The sequence below is a fragment of the Phyllostomus hastatus genome, unplaced genomic scaffold (assembly GCF_019186645.2).
Source record: "Phyllostomus hastatus isolate PE091 unplaced genomic scaffold, TTU_PhHast_1.1 phas_contig_34, whole genome shotgun sequence".
Taxonomy (NCBI): Eukaryota; Metazoa; Chordata; class Mammalia; order Chiroptera; family Phyllostomidae; genus Phyllostomus; species Phyllostomus hastatus.
Window position 1 is genome coordinate 9,426,434 of NW_025333857.1, and position 25,442 is coordinate 9,451,875.

Here is a 25,442-nt window from a genome sequence, read left to right on the forward strand (position 1 = left end):
AGTTTATTTTCATAAATGAATTTGTTCCTTTGCAATCATAGATACATCCATTCCTTTTGACTTTGTCACTGAATTTCTAAATCAAAGATGAACTCATAAAAAAACACCTTTCTAAATAGTATTAAAATTGATGGGATAAAATATATAAAGCCTTAAAAGTAACAATTTATGATAATTTTGTTATGGTATGAAGAAAATAATTTAAGGTGATGGGACACTCTGTTACATTCTAACTAAAGGTGTGGGGGACTTTTACACACACACAGAGACATGCACACGCACTATGTATACTATGATATATAGCCATAGTGTGTACACATATGTGCACAGGGGAATGTGTATGTGTATTTGAAGTATCAATATTCTGAGAATTGTAACTGTTTTTGCTCAGGGAATTTTTAAGTCTTTAAAGGTTAGAAGTTCAGAAGAGGTAAGTAAAGAAGTGAGATTATTGTCTACTTTTTTTTTTATTGTAACTTCAACCCAGTGTCTGAGAGTAGGATAAACTTTCAGGTGCAATGATGTAAGCACATACCCGGTAAACCTACTATGAGTATAGTTATGTCCTCACCATTCCCAGAGATGTTCCTTGAAACTCTTAAGATATGACAAATTGATAAATCCTTGGTTACCAACTTAAGTTTCAGAAATATTGCAAATATTATTATCTAGTTACATTAATTTGTTCATTTATTTTATAAAACTTTAATGAATAGTTACTATGTTCTAGAATTTTCCCTAAGCCAAATCCAGAGATAGAGATATATAAAACAAAAGACCTCCATCAATAATTTTAGTCTTCTGAGAAAAACAAGAATAAATTGTCACCTTAGGTTGATATAAGTGCCACAAAAACAAGCATGCAGATATTGAATGGGGAAGGGGGCAGGGAAATGGCCTCTTCCCCAAACTGAGCATTGGGGAAAGCTGAGTTGAAGAATGAGTAGGAGTAAGTGATGTGGAGAAAATAAGGAGGGATCTTCAAGAAAAGGAAAAAGCAATAGGGAAGTTGGAGAAGGTACTGGGTATTCAGGAAATAGCAAATAATTCAATATGGTGGAAAGAGACTGCACGTGGGAACTCTGTGAGAAATAAGGCCATAGATATAGGAGGAATGTGCTTACATATTTAATGAGCTACTCATTCCAAGACAGAGCAAGAACCCTGCCCTCTATCCAGCAAAAGGCATTTTATGTGAGGAAGTATAACTCAGTAATTATAAACACAGGCTCCAAAATCACACTGCTTTGGTTGAAATCTTCCTTCTACAACTTCCTAGCTGAGTAGTCTTGAGCAATTTTTTTAACAAATTGTGTCTCATGTAATCATTTGTAAAATAAGAAGATATAGTACCTCCCTCATGTTTTTTTAAGGTATAAAGTTTAGTATTTGAGCAGCATTAAAGAAGAGTCTGACAATAAACTGCTTGCCACTTATATAAGGAGAAAAAGACACAAGGTTCAGAGTAGGCAAGCCTGTTTGGTCCAACTATGTCATTGAAGCCAGATTCATAGGGTCAGAATATGTAGCGGGGAATTTTTAACATATTGGTAAGGGGACTGAGAACTCTGCCCAGGTGGAAGAAAACACTGAAAAATCTATTAGCTGTTATTTATTACTGGAAATGAGTGTATAATGTCTATGCCATTGAAAAGGAAATTATATACAAAAAAAGGTAAGGAGAGATAAAAATTATAAGTTCACAAAATGGAAGAGGACATAGGAAAAGGAGAACAAAAAAATCATAATTGAACCCTTCTTGTCTTCCCCAAATTCTAGTTCTCTGCCTGTGAATGTAGTTGCTTTCTATTCTGTACCTTCATTGGGCTTTTAAAAGCCTTCCCCAAACCCTGAAAGGATAGTCCCCTGAGGGCATTAATATAGCCAGATCTGGGCTGACTCTTTTCTAGGATTGGGGAATGCAATAATAGCACTTCATGGTAAAGTTTTAACTCTTTGTTTCAAAAGTTAAAATTCAGAATCTTTTTTTTAAGATTTTATTTATTTATTTTCAGAAATGGAAGGGAGGGAGAAAGAGAGACAGAGAAACATCAATGTGCAGTTGCTGGGGGTCATGGCCTGCAGCCTAGGCATGTACCCTGACTGGGAATCGAACCTGCGACACTTTGGTTCACAGCCAGCGCTCAATCCACTGAGCTATGCCAGCCAGGGCTAAAATTCAGAATCTTTGTTGTAGCCATTACTTAGAGACTCTAAGATAAAAATATGTGTATATTTTCACACACACACACACACACACACACATGCACACACACTCATTCTGTAATACCACAATTCAATTATGGTTCTAACCATCTAAAATTAGTGTAGATTCCAGAGTTGAAGGGTACGTCCCCAACAGGAGTGCTCTCATTTCAAATGCCAACTGCAAGTTCAGGAGTCCTCACACTATGCCCCAACTTGTCACCAACTATTTAGGATCCCCACTACTTCTCTCAGGCTTGATAAGTCACTACAATGACTCATAGAATTCAGTAAAGTGGTATACTCATGACTACCATTTGATTGTGAAGGATATAAATCAGCACCAGCCAATGAAGACACATATAAAGTGAAGACTCCCCAGTCCTGACAGCCCTCTCCCATAGAATCAGGACACCTCATTCACATTGATTATCAATAAGTCCACCAAGCAAAGAGCTTCTATGAGCCTCAGTCTCCAGAGATTATATTGGAGGTTCATTATGTAGGCACTATTAATTGAATCATTGAGCACATAATGGAACTCAATGTCTAACCTCTCTCTTCATCCCAGTGGTTGGCCTAACAGCAAGTGGTTTAAAGATTCAATTTTCTAGTCACAAGATTGGTCTTTCTGACATGACTCTATCCTGAGTCAACTCGGTAGCATTAACTTTATGAGTTCACCATAAATCATCTCATATGTATAAACTCAGTAGTCATTCCAGGGGCCCATCCTGAACAACAGATACTCCTATCACTCAGGAAATTTTAAAGGTTTAGAACCTCTATCCCAGGAATCTGGGACAAAGAGCAGACAAATTCTTCATTACACAATGCACCCATACATATGCATAAGTGTGTGTGTGGGGGGGGGATATACACATATGTGCTTATAGGCATGTTTATTTAAATGTCAAATAGCAAAGTACTTGAAATGTTGTATAAATACTTTTGTAGATACTGGGAGAATAAGAAACAGTCCCTGAACTTGAACTTTGAGTGCAATTACGGAGCTGAGCAAGAGCAGCATGATTCCATGATATCTAGTAATGTTAGGTTCTGGGAGAAAAAGACAAGCAACAAAGACCACGAGCAACATAGTAGGTACCAACTGGTCATCATTCTCACCCTTCCTCTAGCGTAAAGCTAGGCACAAAGGAGAATGAGAACAGAACTTCGTTCACCCAGTAGGTTTGCTCTCTTTAACTTAGGTTCTCTTTATAAGACCAGAAAAGTTATAGTCCTTTGAAAATTTTGACTCACTTGGAAGCTTTTACTAAGGTATAATGAATAATTAGGAGAAATTTTACTAGACATTTGGAATGAATTGAACCATTGTCTAACTAAGAAATTCCTTTGAAAATGTTTAGGTGTCCAAATCACTTGAGAAACTTAAAAAACACTATTTTAAATAAATTTTTGAGGTGTTTATATATTGAAGCACTCCAAAAGATGTGTAAACTGGAAACAATAATCCTAAAATAAATATTTTTAAGCTATTAGCACATTGAGTTTCTTGTTAATTGTGCAGTTTTATATATAGTGAAAGTTTAAAACAGCTTATGTTTTTTCATGAGATAACCCCTTTGAATTTTAAATTCTATTTTATTTCATTGCACTTTTAATTTATTGTTTAGTACTCTGTTAATATATCCATTTTGCTTTCAACATTTTTTGCAAATACTTATTTTTAATTCCCCAAAAATCTCTAAAACATATGACTCTGCATAGGCAAGTCACTCCAGCTCCCCCTATATAACTGCAGGTGAAAAAAAAAAGGCGTTAAGCAGAGAAAATAATCATTAAAGGATCTTTTACACTTGGTTGAGGGATTGTTATGATTGGAATAGGAAGGACATTAACTTTCACATTGCTCAAAGAAAAGTCTAATGGTATATTTTACAAGTTAAAGAGGTTTTGCATTTTACCAAGATCATTTTCAACAAAATAGGAGAAACAGATGAGCAGTTTTAGAGTATCTTTTAAAAGCTGGATTTAAGCATAATTGATTTCTAATGGGTTTTAGGAGTTGGATACAAATGTCCATCATGAATGTAGAACTTATTCAAATATACCAGTTCTGCAACAGCACACTTTTATTTGAATAACCTGCTTGGGTCCTTACACCAGAAGTCCTTTTCTAACAGAGATACCTACTGGATACTCTTGTAAAACCTTAGTGCAGGCCCAGTCTGTGGTAACAATCACATCATAATCTCCTGGGGCAGGGGGTTGTTGCTGAACAAATATGAGGTTAGCAGTTAGACGACATTGTTAAACTCCTCTTTGGATCCTGTGCACCAGATTCTCCAATGCCACAAACAGAAATGATATATTGTCACAGTAAGTGGTCTTTGGTATATAATCCTTACAAACATAATTACAATAATTCAGTATGGAATTTCCTCAGAAAACTAAAAATGGAACTGCCTTTTGACCCAGCAATTCCACTGCTAGGATTATACCCTAAGAATCCTGAAATGCCTATTCAAAAGAACCTATGCACCCCCATGTTCATAGCAGCACAATTTACAATAGCCAAGTGCTAGAAGCAGCCTAGGTTTCCATCAGAAAATGAGTGTATCAAAAAATTGTGGTACATTTACACAATGGAATACTACCCAGCAGAAAGAAAGAAAGAGCTCCTACCCTTCATGACAGCATGGATGGAACTGAAGGGCATTATGCTAAGTGAAGTAATCTAGGTGAAGGACAAATACAATAAGATCTCACCTATAAATGGAACCTAATCACCAAAACAAACAAGAAAGCAAAATAGAACCAGAGACATTGAAATGAAGAACAAATTGACAGTAACAAGAGTATGGAGAGGAATAATGGGGGGAAATAGGGGAGTGGCCATCAAAGAACATGTATAAAGGACCCACAGACAAAGTCAAAGGCTATAGGTTTGAGGGTGGGAGTGGAGATGTATGAGGTGGGTTGAAAATGGAGACAACTGTACTTGAACAGAACAACAATAAATAATTAAACAAATAATAAAAAAATAATTCAAACTTCACAAATACTTTTTTTCTGGTTCAAGAATATCCAGAGTTTCTCAAATATGATCTCTTATAGCCCTTACAGAACTCTTTTTTTTACTGATGTCACCCAAATATCCTACTGGTTTATATAGGAAACCAAAGTTCAGAGAGATAAATAAATTTGTTCCAAGTCAGTTCTAGCAATGAATGAAGCTGAGAATTTAACTCACATTTCCTGACACCAAAACCATTGTTCTTTCTCCCTACACTAAGTGTCCATCCTGAGTGATACACAAAATTGGACTTCATCTAAGGTTAATCCAACTTTATAACCACTAGACAAATGGAATCATCTTCTTCTATTCTTAACAGTCATTCTGTTCTGATTCTGTTGTGGTTGAAAAGTTTTATTACAGCTCTCCTGCTAGTTTGCCTTAGTTTGAAATAACTCAAGACATCAGCCCTATGTTCAGTTAATGAGCAAAGTTGAAATGAGTGGTTATTATATGCAAACTTCCTTTCAGTCTCAGTGGAGAGGAAGACATATATTTATGAACACAATCATCAGTCTTATACACAAGTCACATACACAGGATATCAACCATTACACTGTAGAAGTGTAGAATTAGAAGCACTTTAGTACTTTTCCATGTACCAGTAGCCCTTTGCAATTCATCCTACAAATTGTTGCAATTTCAGTTCATGAAAGCCTGACTGTAGTCATCCTTAAGCTCAAAAACTGTCTTCCTTTGCTTTACTTCCTCCTTTCTTAGAAAAAGTCACTCACCATCCAATGGGCAGTTGTTTGGGCCATTAAAAATGTGTGTATGTATGAATATGTATATATCTCAATCCTGGATTGGAAGGAGGGTGATAGTATTCCAGCAATGTTTTTCATGACCCTTCTCCTATGATCCAGTTTTCTATTGCCCAGGAAACTACCTGAGAGGGCTAAAATATAGCTTATATTATACCTTCTTTTTAGTATGCCTTCTCAGATTTATTTCTCTGGATGGATCAACAGATAAGAAAAAAATTCTAATTATGGTGATCTTATTTTGGGGGAGTTATAGAGTGAAAAGGAGTAAACTAGAACAGGCATTACCCTCATTTAAACCTGGATTCTTAATATCAATCATACATTTTCACTTTTAGCCTATCATACATGTCTTCATTTGTCTGAATTACAACTTTGGGCAGAGGTAAGTTTTTATCCATAGTAATTCCAGGGCCTATAAAAATCAGGGAATGTGAAAAGATCAACATGTCAGGGCTAGAATGCCCAGAGCAAAAGAAAATATTTGATTGTTCTGCTTTCCTTACACAGTAGTAAAAGCCTGACTTTGAACTACCAACATGTCATGTTTTTGTAACAAAATAATAAACTCATGGAAATAGGCAAGTCAAATATAGAAACTAGAGACCCAGCAGGAGTAGCAGAGAAAGGAAATGTGACTTAACTTTATATTCCTGTATAAGCAAACCACTGTAAACTGCTACCCTAACACCATACATTAGAATTACCCTTTACATTCTACCAAGTATTTCATATACATTATCGCACTTAATCTGAATTTCTATTGCATTTTGATAGCACTGTGATTTCAGAGATATCAAAATTCTGATTTCTAGAACTGTGGCTACTTTTGGTTACATAGCAAAGGGCAATTTTTTTTCTCATTTAACTGAATTTTTTTCTTTTTTAATTAATTTATTTTTATTATTAATGTTCAAATACACTTGTCTCCATTTTCCCACCACCACTTCCCCAACCCTACCCAACTCCACCTCCCACCTTCAATCCTACCCCCCTTTGGCTTTGTCCATGGGTCCTTTATACATGTTCATTTACAACCCTTTCCTTTCTTTCCCACATTATTTCCCTTCCCCCTCCCATCTGCTTACTGTCAGTCTGTTCTTAATTTCAGTGTCTCTAGTTATATTTTGCTTGCTTCTGTGTTTTGTTAATTAGGTTCCACTTATAGGTGAGATCATATGGTATTTGTCTTTCATTGCCTGGATTACTTCACTTAGCATGATGCTCTCCAGTTCTGTCCATGCTGTCATGAAGAGTAAGAGCTCCTTTCTTTCTGCTGGGTAGTATTCCATTGTGTAAATGTACCACAGTTTTTGATCCACTCATTTACTGATGGGCACCTCGGCTGCTTCCAGCACTTTGCTATTGTAAATTGTGCTGCTATGAACATTGGGGTGCATAGGTTCCTCTGAATTAGTGTTTCAGGCTTCTTAGGGTGTGATCTCAGCAGTGGATTTTTTTTTAATTGCAGATGGAAGTAAGAAAGATACTTTGATTTTCCAGAAGGGCCCAAGATAATTGCAGAGGTCCTTAAAAGTAGGAAGAGGAAGAGGAAGAGGAAGGAAGAACAAGAAAGTCAGAGGGAGATATGACTCTAATAGAAGAGAACAGAAAAACAAAGTGTTGATGGCTTTGAACATGGTAAAATGTTGTAACAAGCCAAGAAATGTGGGTAGTTTCAGAAGCCAGATAAATAAAACATTTTCCTCTATAGACTTCATAAGGGAACACAGCCCTGACTGTGCCTTGATCTTAACTCAGGGAGATCTATGTCAAAATTCTGAACCATAGACTGTAAAAGAATATATGTATGTTGTTTTGAGACAACACATTTATGGCAATTTGTTACAACATTAAGAGGAAACTCATATGACAAACTTGAGAAATATTTTATCCATAACTTTCTATTTTAATGTCTGTATTCACATCTTCTCTCTACTGCATGTGTGTCTTCCTTATGGGTAGGGTTGCCTTACTCATCTGGGCATCTTTTAAGCTAGAATATTTAGCATAATATTTAATAAAAAGGAGGATAATTGACATAACTTCTTGATTTTTAGTCTGCAGCTAATATTTCAGTTTGTGAGTCAAGCTTTCAAAATTTGGGTACTGTACTTTAGTGTTTACATATTAACTCCCACTTTCTGTGAGTTCTGAGATGACCAAATTCATTCCATTCAACTAGTGTCTGGCATATAAAAGAAACTTAAAATATATTTGATAAGAAAAAAAGGAAGGTGAAGGAAGAAAGGAAGGAAGGAAGGAAGGGAGGAAGGAAGAAAGGAAAGGAAAGGAAGGAAAAGTGCTATGAAAATGTATAGATAGGGCTTGACCAAAGACAACATGATAGTAAATATTTAAGACCAAGTTTACAGCCTCACAAAACAAGCAATTCCTGCCTAATTCAGAGTAGGTGTTCTTTACATATTTTCTTAATAACTGTCTAAATTTATTTCAATTTTTATTAAATGAAAGTGTATCAAACTTCCTTGAATTAATTTGATCATCACATTCAGAAGTATGCTATATTTTATTATTAAATCTTTAAGGTTTTAATTAAATTTATTAAGGAAATATTGGTTAATAAGATTGTATAGGTTTCAAGTGTACATATCTATGATACATGATCTGTGTATTTCACTGTGTGCCCACCACCCAAAGTCAAATCATCTTCTGTCACCATATATTTCATCCCTTTACCCTTCTATGCACAAACACTGCTTCCCTCTGGTAACCACCATACTATTATCTGTGTCTATCATTTATGTTTGTTTGTGTTACATTTTATCTATTTGCTACTTAAATTTTATATATCACATATGAGTAAAATCATGCTTCTTAGATTTATCTGATTGACAATTTACTTAACATGATATTTCTAGGTCCAACTATATTACTGCAAATGGCAGTATTCATCTTCTTTTAAGGTTGAATAGTATTCTATTGTATATACGTACCACATCTTCTTTATTTAATCATGTATCTAAGGACAGTTTGGTTGTTTTCATATCTTGGCCAACGTGAACAATGCTTCAATGAACATAAGGGTGCATATATCTTTACCAACAAATGTTTTCAAGTTTTGAGGGTAGGTACTGAGAAGAGAGATTACTGGGTCACATGGCAACACTATTCTTATTTTTTCTGAGGAATGTCCATACTAGTTTTCATAGTGGATGCATTATTTTACATTCCTACCAGCAGTGAATAAGGATTCCTTATTCTCCACAACCTCTCCAACACTTGTTATTACTTGCCTTGTTGAGAATAGCCATTTTAATAGGTGTAAGGTGACATCTCATTGTAGTTTTGATTTGCATTTCCCTAATAGCTAGTGAAGTTGAGCATCTTTTCACATATCTGTTGGCCATTTTTATGTTCTTGGGAGAAGTGTCTGTTCAGGCCCTCTGCCCATTTTTTTAATTGGATTGTTGTTTGTTGTTGAGTTTTATGAGTTCTTTATATATTTTAGATATTAACATTTCATCAAAGGTGTTGTTTGCAAATATCTCCCATTTGGTTTCTTGCCTTTTTGTATTGTTAGTAGTTTCTTTTGTTGTGCAGAAGCTTGTTAGTTTGATATAGTCCCATTTATTTATTTTTGTCTTTATTTCCCTTGCTTTTGGGGTCAAATTCATAAAATATTTTCTAAGACAAAGGTTAATAAGTTAAGTACCTATGTTTTCTTTTTTACAAATTTATTACTTCAGTTCTATTATATATAGTCTTTGATCCATTATGAATTAATCAAATACAATAATACATTAAAAATAATACATTACCATCAAGTGGGATTCATTCCAGGGTATCAAGGATGGTTCAGCATATGCAAATTTATCAATGTAATACACCACATTAATAGAATAAAATAGTATGATTCTATCAATAGATGCAGAAAGAGCATTTGATAAGATATAACATCCATTTATCATTAAAACATTCAGTAAAATTGGCATTAAAGGAAATTAGCTCAACCTAATAAAAGCCATGTAAGACAAACACTCAGCTGATATTACACTCAATGGTTAAAAATTAAAGCTTTTCCTCTAAAATCAGGAAGAAGACAAGAATGCCCACTCTCACCACTCTTATTCAACATAGTTATGGAAGTCCAAGCCAGAGAAATCAAGAAAGAAAAAGAAATAAAATGTAATCAAATTGGGAATAAAGAAGTAAGTGTCACTTTTTGCAAATGACATGATTCTATACATAGCAAAACCTAATGACTCCACCAAAAATCTATTGGAAACAATAAACAGAGTAAAGTTTCAGGATACAAAAATCAATGTATAAAAATTCTCTGCATTCCTAGATACTAACAATAAAATTTAAATAAAAGTGGAAAAAAACAATTCCTTTGCAATTACAACAAATGAAAAACAATACCCAAGAATAAATTTAATAAAGAAGTGAATAACCTATATACTTAAAATTACAAAGCATTCATTATTAAAATAGATTGTAAAAGAAACAATGAAATGGAAAGATAATCCCTGTTCACGAATTGGAAGAATCAACATAGTTAAAAGTCTATAATACATAAAGCAATATACAGATTTAATGCAATCCCCATCAAAATCTCAAAGACATTTCTTTTGTGTTTTTAATTGAATTTATTAGGGTGATGGTTAATAAGATTATATAGGTTTCAGATGTACATTTTTATAATACATCAGCTGTATACTGTGCTACCTGTCATTCACCATACCAAATCAAGTCTACTTCCATCATTATTTATCAATCCTTTAGGCTCTTCTACATCCTGCCAACCTCCTTTTCTTCTGGTAATCACCATAATATCTATTCCTTTCCTTTTTCTTTGCTTAATGCCTACACCTTTTTTACCTGGCACCCCAAGCTCCTTCTGTCTGGCAGCAATAAGTCTGTTCTCTATGAGTCTGTTTTTATTTTGTTAGTTTATTTTGTTCATTAGATTCCACATATAAGTGAAAGCATATGGTACTTGTATTTCTTTGACTGGCTTATTTCACATAATACTCTCCAATTTGCAAAGGGTAAAATTTACTTCTTTTTTATACCTGAGTAGTATTCCATTGCATAAGTTTACCACAGCTTTTTTTTTAAGATTTTATTTATTTATTTTTTTTAGAGAGGGAAGGGAGGGAGGGGGGGAGAGAGAGAGAGAAAGAGAGAGAGAGAGAAACATCAATGTGTGGTTGCTGAGGGTTATGGCCTGCAACCCATAAATGTGCCCTGGCTGGGAATCGAACCTGGGACACTTTGGTTCCCAGCCCGTGCGTAATCCACTGAGCTACGCCAGCCAGGATCACAGCTTTTTTATTCACTTATTTACTGATGGGCACTTGGGCTGCTCCCAAATCTTGGTTAATGTAAATAATGTTGCATATTTACATATACATTTCATATGAATATAGAGGTGAATACATTCTTTTGAATTAGTGTTTTGGCTTCTTCAGTTATATTTCCCAGAAGTGGAATCAATGGGCCATAAGACAGTTCCACTTTTAATTTTTTGAGATAACTCCATACCGATTTCCATAGTGGCTGCACCAATCTATATTCCCACCAAGAGTGCATAAGGGATCCTTTTTGCCACATCTTCACCATCACTTGTTTGTTGATTTATTCATAATGGTTGTTCTTACAGTTGTAAGCTGATACCTAATTGTGGTTTTAATTTGCATTTTTCTAATGATGCAAATTAATTTTTTTTAATTTTAAAAATTAAATATTTGTCCTCTTTGGAGAAATGTCTATTCAGGTCTTTTGTCATTTTTTGACTGGATTGCGTTGGGGGTTTTTTTGGTATTGAGTTTTATAAGTTGTTATAAATTTTGGATATTAACCTCTTATCAGATGTATCATTGCCAAACAAGCTCTTCCATTTGGTGGGTTGTCTTTTCCTTTTGTTGATGGTTTCCTTTGCTGTGCAGAACTTTTTTGTTTGATGTAATCCCATTTGTTTACTTGTCTTTTGTTTCCCAGTGACTTTTTTTTTAAAGAAATGGGACAAAAATTTATCAGGTTTGTAAGGAATGAAAAACACCTTGGATAACCAAAGCAATCCTGAGGAGGAAAATGAAGCTGGAGGTATTAGATTCCCTAATTTCAAAAATTACCACAAAATGATGATAATCAGAAACTTGAATGTTTTATAAGTGGATAATAGATTGGTCAAAAATTCCAAAGGAACATGTGTAGTCAAGCAATAAGATGACTATATTATAAAAAATTTAAAAAATTTCACCTGTTCTTGTAAGAGCAATTTGCATTGTACCCTTATTTAAAAATAGAGGAGGGGGAGAGGAATAATAGGGAATAATGAGGGGGGGCATCAAGGAACATGTATAAAGGACACATGGACAAAGCCAAAGGGGGTGGATTCAAGGGTGGGAGGCAGAGATAGGTAGAGTGGGGGGTATGGTGGGGTGAAAATGGAGGCAAATGTACTTGAACGACAATAAAAATTAAATTAAATTAAATTAAATTAATAAAATAAAAATTGAGATTTTCATTCTTGTATTCAAATTAGAAAATCACCTTGGAGTTGTTGATTTTAGCATGGAAATTTTGATATAATGTGAATCGTGATGCACCTAGATTGTATGACAATTGTTTGTTTTTAATGTAAGAACTTTAATATTATTAGCAATAACTAATAACCAAACCATTTTTAGACTTGGTACCTGAACTTCTCCCTGCATCTTGATTCTACTACAGATGCTGAAAAAATACTTCAGGTAGCTTACTTAATTGGAAATTATTTAACCAAGTTCTTCCAGTATTTGAAATTTTTCTGTTAGACTCACTTCTCCTTTTATGGGGTTTTGTTTTGTTTTATTTTGTTTAGCATGCAAAACTGATTTGTTCCCTTAAATCACTAATATTTTTTTACCAGATGATCTTATAACCAAGCTTCCACTGATCTGATGTTTTCATAAAATGCAGCTCTTTATCCACTCTCTGTGACTACATTTTCCTTTCTTAGTGATTTAGAAAAACTTCAAGAGCCTCATTCTTGTCTAAGCCATATTCTTTTGGGTTTTGGTCTTAGTCTTCACTGCTGTTGGCAAACATAAGGGAATTCTTTCAATATGTATGGTTCTTTTCTAATAAACCCTATAAAGCCAAAGGGGACACTCATTTTTACAGGAGGATTTAGTTTTAAATTACCTTTCCAAAGTAGGCAATTCTCCATGCTCACTCTCCAATTGATCTGCCAAGCCAGCCACTTTGTTAGCATTAGTATGGTTTCTTGAATTCGAGAATGACAGATGTTGAAGACCTGTAAGTTTAGTGTAGGAAAATCAGGCTTCTATAAGGATTACTAACTAGCACATTCCTATTATAATAGTATAGCTCACTTACCTTTGAATTGCAGGCACAATATGCAATTTAAAAGATTTACTAAAGGAAATCAACTCCTAGTTATACTAGTCCATCCTTTTCTTCTTTCTAAGTAGGTCACAGGTCTGAATACTATTAATGAGTTTAGCATAAAGTATTTTCTATTAATAATTTATTTTGTCACTGCAGTTCCTTCAGTCTTTTTACATCTCTGTTCTAGTTTTCATTTTATTACTGCATTTATAGTCCTAACAAGCAAAAATATTCTTACCTCCTTTTGTTTATGTCATAGGTTTTTAATTTTGTTTTCTCTTTTTCAAGCAGAAATAAATAATTGACCCTAAAAATGTTTAAATATTGGCCTTCCACACAAAAAAATGGAAAATAAGAACTTTCTCTTCATTAAGTTTGGAATTATAATTTCTCTTTCCTAATTTTACTATGTAATTTTATTTGCCAAATAAATCATTTGACCTTAGTATGTAACATTTTTAAATAAGCATAAGATTTATTTTAATGTATTACAAATGAATTATGAAAACAAGTGTAGTTTAGTTAATTAAGATTTAATTTATATTTTCTCATAAAAGCAGTATCCTCTAATGGGCATTTTGTTTTCTCAAAGTTTAAAGCCTACCACACTGAGATCTGAATATTTGTTACCATGGGCATATTTAAAGCATCACCATTTATGTAAGATAATAAGTCTTTTTGAATGAAGAAAGATTATTTATTTCATTATTTCTACTTGTAACAAAATTAAGTCCCTACTAATGATAGAGAAAATGTTGTAATAGAAAGTACATTTGGTCTTTTGTCACCAGATAAGCAGTGATGTCCATTGTCACTTGCATATTACTTTCCCCAGAATAGATTGTATAGGAACAGAGGGAAGGAGAAGAGCCAACATTGTGTTACAAAATTATTCCAAGGACTAAAAATTAAAGAATTATTGTATCCAAAATCACAGTCTTAGAAATTTATGGGATACTTAACTATCTAAACCACTTAGCTTACCTTCAAAACAGCTATATGTTTCTCAAAATTAAATAATACAAAAGTACTTGTTAGATTTTAACAATAAAACATATTCATTTTAGAAATGCTAAGGGATACATTTTTTTTTCACAAAAGAAATCCTGTAAGTTGCATACTGCTATTTTCCCAACTCATCGATGAGTAAGCTACAGTACAAATGGAAAGGTGATTGGCTGAAAGTCAAAAAGCCATAACTGGTAAAGTCATGGAATCTGAATTATTATCACACTGTTTAAGGTAGCAAATAAAAGATATTCTGACAGCTGGAATGTTGCTTTTTACTTGGTTTAATATTTTCAATCCCATTATTAAATTTAAAGTGAACTTAACTGTCCATAGTGCCTTGTACCTCACCATCTCCATTTCCATCAAGTAATCTTCTTCAATCTTTATGAACGCCTAAGCAGTTTTCTTCCATAAGCTTTTGGCAATTCTCTATCATTAAGTTCATCCTGCTATCTTCTCCACTTTGAAATGACATCTAAGTATACACACAAATAATAGATGCCCAAGATATGATCTCATTTCACTTCACATTGCCTTATGAAAAAGAACCATTATTTTCTAATTTTAATTTACAAACATTTCATGTACAATTGGATACAGCACATAAAAACAACCAGTGGAGTAAATTTCTACACTTTATCTAGACTTTGGCTATTTGCAGGTCATTTCATTTTATAATCAAGCTTACTGTTTTTAGGATTTGACAAAGATGCATTTAAATAGTTTTTCACTACTTAGTAACACTAAAACTTTCTGTAATTTATTCAGTCTCCTTCTGAATTTGTGACCTTGCCCTTAAAATGGGTATTTTATTCTCTCTCAGGTTTGTTGTGAGGATTAAATAAGATAATGGATGCAAAGCACTGAATATGATACCTAGCTCCTGAGTGGGGATAAATTATTTTATTATATCATACATATAACTTAAAAGTTCATAAATAAACAGACCTTTTCCTACTCAGGAGATAATCTTTCTCTTTAGATGGTACAATATAATGCAAAGAACACAAAGCTTGGAGTCAAATGTCTAGATTTGAAAGACCTCTCATCCACTCACACAATAACCTTAGATCAAATGTACAGTCTCCTAAGTGCTTCTACAATTTCACGTAAAGACACAAAGAAATTTAGAGAGTTTTCAATGGCTCACTAGGGTAAATAGGAGAAACTTTGTAGCCAGCCACCCCAAGTATCACTCCGCTGCATCCTTCTGCTAATGAAAATCATCTCAGCTCACTACTACTCTGTTTGCACAGGCTGCAGCCTGACAGTAAGAAAGACCTGCTTTAAACCAAGGTCCCAGCTCATAAAAAGACAGCCGTGGCACAAGACTCACAGGGTTTTAGAGGAGATGGAAAGATGAATGAAAACAACTTGCAGACTGATCAGCATAGAGTGGGTTCTCAATTATTCTGCTTTCTTATTCCTTTACCTTTCCCTCTATGGTTTCTCTGCGTCATGTCACTTAAACATTTAAAACAGTGGTGCTTTTTCTTATCTTTTCTTCATGTGTCATCCCCACTGGGAGGAACACCCCATCAGTTATCTATTCTTATGTAACAAATTACCACTAACTTGAGACTTAAAAAACAACATATATGTATTACCTTACAGTTCCTGTAGGGCAGGAGTTCTGGCACCATTTTATCAGGTCCTTTTCTTAGGGCCTCACAAGTATGCAGTCAAAGTATCAGTCAAGTAGACATTCTCATCTCAAACTTTGGGTAAGAATTTGCTTTCAAGTTCACTTCTGTTGTCAACCCAAGCCAGGCAATTGAATTATTACCTGGAAAATGCTAGTGCAGTTAAAATGTCCTAGAGACCAGCTTTACTCAGTCATCTCTTTGCCATCCCCTTTCCCTCTAAACTACAAGTTGGTGGACAAGAGGCTAGATACATGACCTTCTCCCAATGTTGTTTCTTCTTAAAGTATTAAAGATAAATCCCAACCACAACAGTTGCCTGGTGGAAGGTCAGTAAAGAGAAATTCTGGACTACTGGACTCTGCCTTGAGACTAAGTCCTTCTTCCTAAATTCACTTGGGCATACACAGAGGAGGGCTTGGCCTTAGACCATACATAATACATATAACCAGACAAAGTAGCTATATCATCAGGATAAAATGAGAACCTTGGGAAGATAACTAAATATATGATGATTGCAAGTACCATGAAAGAAAAGACAAAAAATGACTAATCAATGTAAACATTGGAAAAGATGAATGAATTTAAAATAAGCATAATATGTTAGAAGTTGATAGAAAATATTAGCATCATAAGACTTTAAAAGAAATACTTTTTAAAAATGTATTGTATTTTTTCCATTACCATTTAATCCTGTTATATTCCCCTCCCCTCAGCAATCACCACACTGTAGTTTTTGTCCTTTTTACTTTTTGCTTAATCCTTCCACCCCCTAACCATCCCCTTACTCCCTAAGCTGTCATCCTGCTCTCTCTCTCTGAGTCTGTCTATTTTGCATGTTAGTTCAGTTTGTTCATTGGATTCTACATATAAGTGAAATCATATGGTATTCGCCTTTCTCTGACTGGCTTATTTCACTTAGCATATGTTTTCCAGGCTGTCCCAAAGGGTAAAATTTTCTCTTTTTTTGTGGCTAAGTAGTATTCCATTGTGTAAATATCCCATACTTGTTTTTTCCACTCATCTTACTGATGGGCACTTGGGCTCACTCCATATCCATATTGCTCCATCAACAACACTGCAATGAACAAAAGGGGTGCTTATGTTCTTTCAAATTAGTCTTTTGGGTTTCTTCAGCTATATTCCCAGAAGTAGGATCACCTGGTCATAAGGCAGATCCATTTTTAATTTTTTGAGTTTTCTCCATACTGCTTTCCACAGTGGTTGCACCAATCTGCATTCCCACCAATAGTGCAGAAGAGTTCCCTTTTCTTCATATCCATGCCAGCACTTGTTGTTTGTTGATTAATTGATGATAGTCATTTTGACAGGTGTGATATGATAGGTTGATGTGGTTTTTAATGTGTGCTTCTCTGTTGATTAGTGGTGTCAAGCATCTTTCCATATGTCTATTGGCCATCTGCCTGTCATCTTTGGAGAATTATCTATTCATGTGCTATAACAGCTGATTAGATATATAATAGAACTTAAGAATAAACAAGTAAATTGGAGAAATATTAGATTGAAAATTAAAAGGAGAGAAAAACTCAAGGAAAAAATAAAAAGAGAGTTCCCACAACCACATCAAAATTACATCTAAACTACAGAATAACTACCATTCAGAACTACCTGAAATCTAATTGAATAGAAGTTCTACAACTAGGGATTTAAAGAAGAAGCCACACCAGACTGGTAGCAGGGGCAGAGATGCTGAATGGGCTGACCCCATATCCATGTGTGGGAGATAAAATACTGGAAGAATATCTTGGCTGCAGATATCTGTCTTGCTTAGAATCCATGGGTCCCAGCCTCACACCAGGCCTCAAGCCCATTGTCACAGTGCCAGGAAGAGAAGTCCCATTAACTTCTGGCTACAAAAACCATGGGGAGTGTGACTGCATGGGAGAGAGGATTTCTGCAGTCCAAGGCAGTTCCTCTTAAAAGGACTCCGCATGGACTTACTCAGATTACTCCCTCTGAGCACCAGCACTGGAGCAGAAGCTCAAAAGGAACCAGAGGCATACAGAGAGGAGCCAAATTATCTGGCACCAAGGCAAGACTAAGTGAGCACCTTTCTGCCAGCCAAAAGTGCTGGCAGAGACTATTATTCCTTTTTCTCTAAGACACCTCCTCCCCGTGCCCACACACAGACCCAGCAGGCAGAGGCCATATCTAGGTCTCCATCAAACATACTAAGGCAGTTAGCACAGCCCTGGTGATTTCCTGAGACCTTGTCCCACCAAACATATGGGCCCTTTCAAACTGTTTTCAGTGGCTTCTCCATACAAATGGCTTATCTTGGCTCATGCTTGAGATTTTCCTAAAATCTCTCAAACAAGTAGGGTCTGGCCTCAGCATACCTTGTGCCTCTCACTATGTGGCCTTAGGACCAACACTAGCAGCAGCCAGCCTTGGTTTCCTGCTTTGCCTCACTGGGACACCTCCAAGCCCAGCACAAGTAGCAGCAATCTGCAGATTGATTTTTATCTCATAACTGGTGGTTCTGGGCAGAACCACCTAGAGGCAGCTGACCTTGGCATGCACCTCATGGGAGGACCCAGAACCAGTGCACCCAGTAGATGGCTTCAGACCACATCAAAGCGCCACCCAACCACTTCCACAAATGACACACCCAAACAGCAGACACCAGAGCTTCTCCAAAACATTTCCCGCTCTGTGGAGTGGGTCATTGCACAGCTGATCATCCACAGTAGCTGGTAGTCATGCTTCCAGCCCATCAGCTTAGGACTAAATCCCTCTCATTGATATGCCAATAGCAATCAAAACTCAACTACAACAGGAGGGTGTACACAGTCCACATAGGGGGAGGGATGCTCTGAGTGTCCAGCCTGAGTGAATGGAGAGGCTGTGCTACAGGAACCTACAAAACACCTACTATATAGGGCCACTCTATCAAGCCCAGGAGACATAGAATATTTATTTAGTATATTAAAAAAACAAACACAGGGAAGCATCCAAAACAAGGATACAAAGAAACATGTCCCAAAGGAAAGAACAGAACAAAACTCCAAAAAAAAACCTAAGCAAAAAGGAGACAAGCAATCAACTAGATGCAGATTTCACAACATTGGTTATAAGAATACTTAATGAACTTAGAACTTCAACATAGAGATAGGAGTCATAACAACAGATAAAGAAAATATATAAAAGAATCAGTCAGAAATGAAGAATGCAATAATTGAAATGAAGAATACATTACAAGGAATCCACAGTGGAGGAGATGATGCACAGGACCAAATTAGAGATTTGGAATATAAGGAAGCAAAACAAACAAACAAGCAATCAGAATAGAAAAAAAAAAGTCCCCCAAAATGAAGATAGTGTATGGAGCCTGTGGGACAACTTCAAGCACACCAACATACAAACCATGAAGATGCCAGAATAAGAAAGAGAGCAAGAAATTGAAAACCTATTTAAAAAATATGATGACAGAAAACTTCTCTAACCTGGTAAAGGAAATAGACATGCAAGCTGAGGAATCACAGAGTCCCATACAAGATGAACACAAAGAGACCCACTCCAAGCCACATCATAATTAAAATGCAAAAGATTAATGCCAGAGAATCTTGAAAGCAGCAAGAGAAAAGCAGTTAGTTACTTATAAAGAAGCTCCCATTAGACTGTCAGCTGATTTCTCAGCAGATACATTGCAAGCCAGAAAATATCAGGAAGAAATATTCAAAGTAATAAAAAACAAGGACCTACAACCAAGATTACTCTAACTAGGAAAACTATCAACATTATCATTTAGAGCTGAAGGACAGATAAAGAGCTTCCCAGGCCAAAAAACAAACAAACAAACAAACAAACAAACAAAAAACCCTAAAGGAGTTCATCACCACCAAACTATTACAAGAAATGTTAAAGGGTCTTATTTAAGAAGAAGTAGGAAAAAAAAGGTAAAATATATAAACAATGAAATGGCAATAAATACATAATATAATCACTCAACAATTGAATCTAACAAAATTAATACACAAACAGAACAGAAACAGACTTATAGATACACAGAACATTTTTACAACTGCCAGTTGGGAAGGGTGTTGGGATGCTGGGTGAAAAAGATGAAGAGATTAAGTAAAAACAAAATAAAACCAAAACCTTATAGACACAGAAACAGTATGGTGATTACCAGAGAGCAAAGGGGGTGGAGGGAGGTAGAAGATAAAGAGGAGGTACATAGTATTAGAAAGAGACTTAACTTTGGGTGGTGAATGTGAAAAGCAATACACAGATGCTATATTATAGAATTGTACACGTGGTAGTTATATAATTTTATTAACCAATCTCACCCCAGTAAGTTCAATAAAACAGTGTTTGTCTTAACCAAAAATTCTGAAACTGTATGCCTGAAAGATACAACATTCATGAATTACCTATTTAAAATTTTGGTGCATTTTGCCTTTGATAATAACAGGTATTAATGTTTCCAGATACACAGACTAGGCAGGCAAGATCCTACTGTACATTAATTTGCTTCTGTCTTTTGCTAAGTATCAAATTAATTTATGATGGAAAGCACACAGACATTTGTTTGAAGGACTCCAGGGAAATTGATTAAGAAAACCTGTTGGTTAACATATCCAGCATGTAATATTCATGCTAAAAGTCTCAGTTAGGGTTCAGAAAGTAAAACCACCGGGATGCAATATTTTTCCACAATTAACATTACAGTCTGGGTAACCTGGAAAAGTGTGTTAAGATGTTCATTGTGGGGTGTCGCGGGCGGGGCCGGAGCCCGGCAGCCCCGGGCGCTTTGGGATCCTCAGCACCGGGCAGCTCCGAGACCTGCTTCAGGATGAACACAAGCTGGACCGGATCGTGCGGCTCAGCAGGAAGTTCCAGGGCCTGCAGCTGGAGTGCGAAGCATGCCTGGCCTCCAACTATGCACTAGCCAAGGAGAACCTAGCATTGCGGCCCCGCCTGGAGATGGGTCGGGCTGCCCTGGCCATCAAGTACCAAGAGCTTCGAGAGGTGGCTGAGAGTTGTGCGGACAAGCTGCAGTGACTGGAGGAGAGCATGCATCGCTGGAGCCCCCACTGTGCACTGGGCTGGCTGCAGGCTGAACTGGAAAAGGCTGAGCAGGAGGCTGAGGAGCAGATGGAGCAGCTGCTGCTGGGGGAGCAGAGCCTGGAGGCTTTCTTGCCCTCTTTCCAGCGAGGCCGTGCCCTGGCCCACCTGAGGTGAACCCAGGCTGAGAAGCTGCAGGAGCTGCTGTGGCACCCGGAGCGGTCATCCCAGCCAGCCCCGACTGCTGCTGTGGATCCCCCCAAACCCTTCCCTGCTGCAGCTGTCCTGCCCACCGGGGCCACCCGGGGGCCACCAGCAGTGCCCCGGACCCTGTCCCCCTTGGACTTTCACCCAGTGCCCCACTGAAGTGCTCCCCCGGGTGCCCCCTTGGCCCAGCCCCTCAGCTGAGCCCTCAACCCTGGTAGCCAGAGCCCCACCCCCCCCACCAGTAGGATCCAGAGTATGGCTCCCCAGTGGGGGACTAAAACAAACTTGATGCGTGGCTCCTCCTCCCCCTCCTCTTGGGTGGGAGGAGGGGCAGGCCCTTCCCCTTGGCCTCAGGCAGGCCCTGGCCCTGGAGGCTGAGCTGGGGAGGAGGGTCACCTGGAAGATTCCCAGAGAGAGGGTTTGGGGTGGAGTGAGCAGGCAGGGTGTTATGCCTTTGGCACTGAGGAAACTCTGCCTTTTTTGTGGGGGGGGCTCCTGGCTGGGGCCTTCCAGGTGATGGGTAAGACCCAGTGAAAGAACTTGAATCATGGCAACCTAGGAAGGTGCCCACTTCCCTCAAGGGGCCTTGCTTTATGGGCCTGTTGCACCTTACCACTCCATTGGGCAGGCACAATGCCAAGGCTGACAGGAGTGTGTTCCATCATGTACTGAGCCTACCTTCCCCCCAGTCCTGGGGCCCACCACCTAGGAGCCAGGTGGTCAGGTCCCAGCTGCAGGGTCATAGACACCGTGGCCACGGAGCCCCACTCATGCTCCAGACCCTGGGACAAGGTAAGCCAGGGACTCCTGACCTGGAGAGGTAAGAGTTGGCCATCCCCAGGAAAGACCATTCTGTATTTTTCTGTCCTGCCTCCTTAGAATGGAACATTTTTGAGGGCAGGTCCTTGTCTTTGTATGTTCTGTCCCCAGCCCCACCTCCCAGGGGCCGTCAATAAATGTGATGATGAGGAAAGAAAAAAAAAAGATGTTCATTGTATAGTGAATGGCATGCTGATTGTGCTCATACAATTGTTGGAACTTAGTTGAATTACTATAGGCATAATAAATTCCAGGTAAATGGAAACAATATAAAAGAGGGAAGCTATAAAATCAAAGTTAAAATAAAACAATAGAAGTCAAAATGACAATATTGAAACCTCAGAAACTGTTCACAGAAAGGCCCACATTGAGAACACTCTTGCTAGAAAAGCTCAAATAAAATAAAAGAATAATGTGCTGAAGTTTTTGTTATCCCCCAAATAACAATAATCATAAAAGAAAAAATCAAAGAACAATACAATAGGTGGTCATCTTATGTGCCTCCCTTACAACTCCATCAAGGAACTTTTCATTGTATTTTGGTATAATCTGTTCCTATACATGTCTCCTCTGGTAGTCTATAATATCTCTTGAAAGAACAACTATAGGCATATTTTACCTTTGTCTTCCAAAGATTACTCAAAGGTACAATCTATCACAAATCTTGGCATGTAATGGGCATTCTATGTATACTGGTTTGATGGAGCTGAATTAGTTTTTGCCCACCTCTCTCAATTCTGTTGCTCTTTTACTTGATCTCTTGAGGCCTTTTGGTTTTCTGAGCTCAGGACCTAGCTGATTTCACCTAGTCATTTCCCTCTTTTTCTCATTGTTTTTCCTGCCATGGTTCCTAAGGTTGCCCCATTCTCTTACTAGTCCACCTGATCTTCTGACCTTTCTCATTGCCTCATGATGACAAATAGATGCTTAGTGGATATACACACTAGGCTTGTCACTCTGTTTTTATGGGCCCACATGTTGGCCTTGACATTTAGAAAGGTGTTAATGAGAAGATTAGATAGAGGAAAAAATGAAAAGAATGAGAGAATGATAAACACTATCAAACACACAATGTAAAGTATTAGGAAGAAACATGCTGTCAGTTTTAGGAATAAAGTAGCTCTTATGTAAACTTATCCACAAAATAGAACATATGTGCACATTCTGGAGAATGTCTTTATTTGCTGAGGGTGGGGAGGCAAATTGGATGAAAGTCAACCTATTTTTTAATTTACTTGCCTTGCCTTTTTAAATTTTCATTTATTCCCTTTACTGTTGATTAGGAAATAGATGTAGAATTATCTCTGTGTATAACTTTGAGTTTGAAGTTCTCACACTGCTATCTTTCTAAACCAATTAAGCATATCTTCATCATGCTTCTTGGTGGGGTTATTTAGTGTGTGTTAAATGGTTTAATTAAAATCTGTCCTCTTTCCTTAATGCCCATTTGGAGGAATACCTTTCTCAGAATAGCAATTAAATATAAAGCAATTCATTACTTGAGAAGAAAAAAGAATCGCCAATTGTCTCGTAAAGATAAACAAGTAGATTTTCGATTACACCATTTTAAATTCTACTTTATAAATATATAATGCCATTTCTCTCTACCTTTCTAACAGTATTGGCAAAAGTAATCCTCAATTGGGAATTCTGATGTCTTATAATAGAAATTGTCCTGCAAATGTGATTTGGGTGGACAGGGAAATATACAATGACAAGCAAAGTGATATTGCCAATAGGAAAAATCAATAATATGTGGTGGAGAGAGGTTTAACAGATGAGTCCTTACTAAGTCAACCATTGGGCAAGCACTTGGCCAACCTCTTTATAAATGCATGGCAAATCTTTATACACTTTAATATTATTATTCCCATTTTGTAAATGATGATAACGAGGCTTTGTGAGGTTTAGTGGTGTCCCCCAAGTTAGTTAGATATTAAGTGGTGGGACAAATTTATACCTGTTTGCCTGACTCGGAATCCACAAATATTTCCAGCTTCCTTTCCAGAAGAAACCAATGGAAAGTTCAAGTATCTAATATGAATTCAACTAGCCAAATTTGTTACTCCCGTGTTACAAGCTCATAACTCCCATGTTACATACTTTGGCTGAACTTTACCTCACTTCTTTTTCCTACTATCTGAATTTAAGTCTCTGTCTTCTCATAAACCAAGGATGTCACATTAGGCAAACAATAGCTCCATTTTGGGTCTCAGTTTGGAATGTGCTTACATTTATACTGGAAGACTCTCCCCCCAGGAAAGAGTACAGCAGGAAGAATATGCCTATGGTTTCTTAAAAGAATCAGCTATATGTCAAAGACTAGACCCATTTATGAGAGGTGAATAAAATCACTAAACAAGATGAGCCTTAACCTAAAAGACAAAGAGGTAAGATACTATGGTTGAGAAAAAGTGCTGAGGTATTAAATCCTTATGCTGTTGAAAGAATTTTAGCCAAATTTCTAGCTCTCCTTCCTTTAACAAGATTCTGACACAATATGGTTCAATACACTTTGTGAAGTTTAGTACATACTCACTTCTGGTAGCACTCCCAAATCATGTCTAATGCAGACAGGCACAGCAGCACTAGTAAACTCTAAATAGCTAACCACTTCTGCTAGATCCATTATGTAGGGAACAGAAGATTTAATTCTCTACCTATAGATTCTCATGCATTTTCTGCCAACAACAAATTCACTATTGATGAAAAGAAAACATTAAATTTTAAACCTATGAATATCTTTACATGGCTAAGAACACACTAGAATTGAGTTGTTTTTGTACTTACCAAGTCTGTTTAATAATTGAAAATCATTTGAAAGTGGTATTCTATATTCAATGATTAATTTACAATTGTTCCAGGAATCTCTACTTTTGGCTGTTTCTGCTGTGGCTAATAAAGCAATCCTTGAATATAGAAGTCTAGAATTTGCTCCGTGCAGAAAGCAAAAGCTCAGACTTGCTGGTTCAGGTTATACTTGGCTCCTGGAAATGCATTTTTAACAGGCTTGGTTTACAAAGGGAATCACTGTTAATTCTACAGCACATTCATTTTCCCAAAATAGCATGGTTTAAATCAAGGATCAGGAAGATAATGAAAAACAGAGAAAAGTGGTATAAAAGATCCTGCTTAAATATCTGTCTCAAAAAATATCTATTTACTTATATAGAGTGCAACTAATATGGATTTGCAATTTTTGAGTTAGAGATTAAATTTACAAAAGCTGGGGCATGAGGAAGAAAACATAACCAAGAATCTGCTTGAAAAGTTTATTTGAACAAGTTCATTACATGTAAGAGCAAAATGGGAAAGAAGACAGTAGTTGAAGTGGTTGGTAGGATTCAGCCAGGATCATAC

The 25,442-nt window shown here is 36.7% G+C and overlaps 1 pseudogene; it reads left to right on the forward strand.

The window, feature by feature from the left end:
• The window catches only part of LOC123819855, a 45,818-nt pseudogene extending 24,310 nt beyond the window's left edge, over nt 1-21,508 (forward strand).
• Nucleotides 21,509-25,442: the final 3,934 nt, after the last annotated feature.